The sequence below is a fragment of the Austrofundulus limnaeus genome, unplaced genomic scaffold (genome assembly GCF_001266775.1).
Source record: "Austrofundulus limnaeus strain Quisiro unplaced genomic scaffold, Austrofundulus_limnaeus-1.0 Scaffold294, whole genome shotgun sequence".
Lineage (NCBI taxonomy): Eukaryota > Metazoa > Chordata > Actinopteri > Cyprinodontiformes > Rivulidae > Austrofundulus > Austrofundulus limnaeus.
In genome coordinates, this window is record NW_013952696.1 from 409,887 (window position 1) to 415,022 (window position 5,136).

Below are 5,136 nucleotides of genomic sequence, written 5' to 3' on the forward strand. Positions count from 1 at the left end.
GGCAGTGTAATGATCCTTAAGGAGTTATTGTTGCATGTTAAATGTTTCTGGTTGTGCTGTAATGGTTCTTTGAATTGATGTGTTTTTGGGTGTTTCTGCAGGGGCTGTTGGGTGTTGTTAGGGGTGTGGTTTTTACCTTGTGTGTGTGTGTGCGTGCGTGTGCGCGTGAGAGTTGGAATGAAAAAGGAGGAGCGAGAGTTTTGGTGATTTGGATGTGAGCCACGGCCGAGACTGCTCGGAGTTTGTAGACCTGTTCCTTACAAAAAGAAAATAAAAAAAACGCTGATGAGTGCAAACCGTCTGGTGCTTGAGTCGATGCGCAGCTGTTACAATATTGTAATCAGTCAGAGACAGTGGAGCATGTATTGATTCATTGTAACAAATATAGAAATCACAGAGATAATCTTTTAGGTCATTAATTAATGGAAAACAGCAGAACTTTACATTATTAATGCTTTTGGAGGGTAAATCTGCTACCATATTCAGTAAAATTTATTTTTTGAAACCAACAGGTTCATTTAGTAGAATATAGTTTTTTTTCCCTTCTTGCCTGCCTTCTCCAGTTCCACCAACCAGTTTAGTGGTGGCGGTAATGCACTAAAACAGTCTGCCAGCCGCCATTAAACCAAAAGAAGAAGAAGAAGGAAGTCGATGCTTCTCCGCCTGACTAAATAAGAGTAAGTAAAGGTTGATTTACGTTTTTAATGCATGTTAAAACTTTAACAAATCGCACGACAGAATGTTTGTGTCACAGGTACACACAGCTTTTTGTCGGTTGACAAAGAAAACAGTGAGTGGCTCGGTTGTTTCACCAAGTTAAGCTGCTATTGCTAACAATAAGCCCCACAGCATGAGTTTGTTTATTGTTTCAGAGCAGTTCAAATCGATGTTGAATAACATAATATGTAACCTAATGGACCACAATAGGGGAGGAAACGTGTTTTTAGTTTCTAATGTCATCCAGGTTTTTTAAATGTGTGTACCTTTTATGTATGCGCATTATTTTACTGAATAAACAGCAGTTTACTGACTGACTTTTAAATAAACTTTATTAACAAAACAACAACCATAAACAGTAATATACACGAGGAGAGAGAGGTGCATAAAAGAAAGAAAAGACGGGTACAAAAATGCAAAAACAAGGTAATCAGAAGACAAAATAAAAGGTTATAATTTAAATTCTTTACATATATATATATATTTTAGTTCTATGGCTTTAGAATTTGGTGCAGAGTTTCAGTGAGTCAAAAAAACAGTACAAATAGGCCTTAAAAACAGTAAGATTGGGCTTTTGTTTTGTAAATTTACTGGCATGAACGTGGAATTTAGCTAAAAATATGAGAAAGTTCATGACATATTTTATCTCAGACATTTTAAAATCAAAGACACCAAATAAAACATGTTTTACATTCAGTTTAACAGGGATATCAAATTTACTATTAAAAAACAAATTAAGGTCACACCAAAAGTTTTTACTAATTGTGCAGTCCCAGAAAAGATGGGTTAATGTTTCATTTTCAAGATGACAAAAGGAACAAAGAGGATCAATATATGAAATATATTTAGCCAGAGCTGAGTTTGTAGGATAACATCTGTGTAAGATTTTAAATGATACTCCTTATTCGAGACAAAGAACTTTTTAGGCAGTAACCATGCCTTTTCTTGATCTATATCAACATACAAATTATTCCAATAAAATATAGAAGCAGGTTTACTAATAGTACTTTTTTGGATTATTTCTCTAATATGTTTATTTTATTACTGACTGACTTATTTAGGTCATGAAATTGATTGTCATCATGATCATCTGTGCTGTTTCAGGGCGTTTTCTTTATTTACAATCATTTATAATTTGAGACAAATAATCTATGATGAAGAGAGATGATCGTGTTTATCGTCTCTTCCTTCAGAATGTTGTTGGTCTTGATGGTGCAGGTTAAAGGGTACGTTTATGGACAGATTTGTCTGGATGACTTCTTTCTGTATAAAGGCAAAACTGGAGATGAAGACACAAGCCAAAATATTCAGTAGATGTATCTTTGTTGGGTGTTTCCAACCAAATAACTGCAACATTGGAATACAGCTGAACTAGAGCACATTCAGGGCTCTAAACTAACCTTTTGCACTGGTTGCACCGGTGTGCCTAACATTTTTTCTTAGGTGCACCAGCACAAAAGTTAGATGCACCCAAATTTTCAACCACATCGCCTAACATCAGAGTTTTACAGGTTATTTTTTAAATCACTGTTCATTAAGGCAATATTAACTCGAAAATAATTAGTTAACAATCTATTAAACATGATGATCTTTATTTGAACCAGAACTGTAGACATTTAACTTACTGAAAAATGTTTAAAGTGATTCTATAAAATTCTAAGTGCAGATGTTTTAAGAGCTGAATGTCTTGTAAACATCTGAAACATTTCATGGTTACATTTTTTTAGACACCTGCCCCTCAGATGGACAACTATGGATCTTTGGCCTTGAATAAACCAGAATGATGAACKGAGAATAATGATTAATAAGAGAAAAATTACTTATATTTATTAAAAGGTTGTGCAGATTTTTTTAAATAATAACACATAAAAGTCTGCAATTTCATCATTAGTTGACTCTTAATATCTTATATTATTTCACTTAAATATCTAATACAGGGGTGCCCAACCAGTCGCTCGGTTCCCAGGTGCCCGCGAAGTGCAACCTTGCTCTAACTGTTAGAGCAAGGTTGCGCTCCAGTCGGGAGCTCGCTGAGCTTCATTCTAACTCCGGCAGAAGCGGTGGAGGTMGGAGGAGGAGAGCGGAGGGAGCGCGTTCAGGAATGTAAACTCCTCCCGCCTCCAACCTCCACTGCTTCTGCCGGAATTAGAAGGAAGCTCAGAGGAGGGTGGTCTCGCAAGTTTTGGGTGCTGTGAAACAGTGCTCCAAACATGATCTTGCAAGACTTTAGGGTCACGTGTTTAAAACATGATCTTGAGTTGAAAAATAATGAACGACAAACGAGCTATCAAGCAAACAAAAACTTATTATTTTCACCTGGAGTGGGAAGAGGTCTCATGTAATTTGAGCGGTGCCTTGGCCAAAAAGGATAACGTGGAGCGGCATTTCAAAACAATGCACAAACGCGGATTTCCTCCTAAAACTGCACAGCATCGATTTTCACACCAGAGGTAAGGCTAATGTAGCCCATCCTGCCTCAACTCAAAAAAGGTGTTGAAAATGAGGTTTTGACTCTGCAAAATGACATTGGGATCAAATCCTGAGCAACAAGTGGCATGGATGGAGAGTTCTGCAGTCTGCTGTCAGAGGAAACGTATCCCAACATCAGAAGAGGTGCTTTGGACTTGACAGAAKTTTTTGGATCTACCTGTGTGAGTCTGCTTTCTCTCACATGAAAWTCATCAAATCCAAGTCTGGAGCCAGCAGTCTGGACCAGTGAGGGCCAGCACCTGCAGAAGACACACCATCCTGCATGCTGCACAGAGATTGAGGTTTGAAATAGTTGTTGATTTYTGAATCTGCACCATCGTAAGTCASTTTTTGTAATAGTATAAACAAGAAAGTTTTATATTGTGTGCTTTGACTTTGAAAAAAGGGCGGTACTCTTGTTGTAGCCGTGTTGACCCTGATTGATAGTTTTTTGTTTTGTTTTTTCCTCCCCCGTATGGAGAGAAGACAGGAGAGTTCTTTGAATAAATGTAGACGAGTTCCCGTGCTCCAAAGTTATTTGACTCTGTGGTTCTCACTGGGCATGTTTTCAGCCCTCGTAGCTCYCAKGTTACAGTGAGTACTAATTGAAGGAGATTAAAAAATCCTTTTTGTTCGAGCATCACTTTTCTGTTTCTCTGTCAGGAGTTAAGTAAGGATTTTATCTTTTCTTTTTTTTGTAGGTAAATATATGGTTAAGTAGATAGTTTTGTTTGAACTAGCAACACATTATGTTCTGTTTTATTTACTTTAAAGAAGTGAGGAGTAGGGAGACGAAAAATTGTTTTTTTTTTAATACTGAGACTGGACGAGTAGAGCTCGGCAAACTGCTGCCTTCAAAAGTAGCTCTTGGTTCAAAAAAGGTTGGGCACCCCTGATCTAATATGTCTAATTTTATCCTCCTGAGACCCAGAACAACCTATTTCAGATACTTGGAATGTAACTGTGGTGAAGTCAATTAAGCGCAAAAGCGGCCTGCCATACCCGTGAGCTTCCTCGTCCTGCTCATATAATCTGCAGCGTTTAGACCCCGACTGTTAAATTAACAAGATGGATTTAAGAGAGAGCAACCYTCCACATCTTGTTTTCATCTCCAGTTAACAAGAAAGAACTATTTTTAGACTTCGATCTGGGTTAAAAAATAAAAATAAAAACCTCCTGTTGTTTCGCTATGCGTGCGCACGTGTACAGATTTTTGCTTCATGGTGGGTACAATTATTGACCATTTCCCCGGTACACACAGCCTGGTGAGGTTAGGGTTTGGGTCAGGTGTGTAGTCTACCTGGGAGGATATGGTTGGCTATAGAATTGACGGGGAAATGAATGGAAGCCAATGCAAAGTCCCCATGAGGATAGAACAACAAATYTGTGTGTGCCCGGGAGGTGTTGAGCGGAGCCCGCGAGCAGAGCGCAGTGTTATTAGGAGACATGAGACTGTCGGCGGGCGACCATTGATACTGCTGGATTATTTCTAATGGAACATGTTGAAAACTTTTRGTTTCAGTGGGCGACCGCTCCCCCTCCTCCTCCCCCTCAGTCACACCAGTGTGACCGMACATTTGTTTTAGTCGCACTATTAGGAAATCTGGTCGCATTTGCGACCAGATTGGTCGCACTCTAGGGCCCTGACATTGAATATCTTTACATACACACAATGTGTTTCATTGAGTGTCACACATGAAATGCATGGTTGTAATACAGCACAATTCCCCAACCATCACATAAATTTATGCTTTGTTCAGTCTAAAATTAAATTTCATGCAAGGTGGTGTAGAAAAGATCTTGCATCTTAAATTTGACTTGCTTAACCTGCAGATACCCTGAAGCAGGGGTGCCCAAACATTTTCCCCGAGAGGGCCAAAATGAAAATCTATCCATGGCTGTGGGCCAAATGCAGTAATATAATACATGAAATACAAATACTTTTTAAAA

At 38.5% G+C, this 5,136-nt stretch overlaps 1 protein-coding gene across 2 annotated transcripts in view; it reads left to right on the forward strand.

Annotated features, from left to right (window-relative positions):
* The first annotated feature begins 569 nt into the window (after positions 1–569).
* The window catches only part of pih1d1 (PIH1 domain containing 1), a 27,377-nt gene continuing 22,810 nt past the window's right edge, over positions 570–5,136 (forward strand). For both annotated transcript variants that reach the window (XM_014021465.1, XM_014021464.1), the window contains exon 1: positions 570–677. The gene's annotated coding sequence lies outside the window, so the exon portion shown is untranslated. The remainder of the gene's footprint in view (positions 678–5,136) is intronic.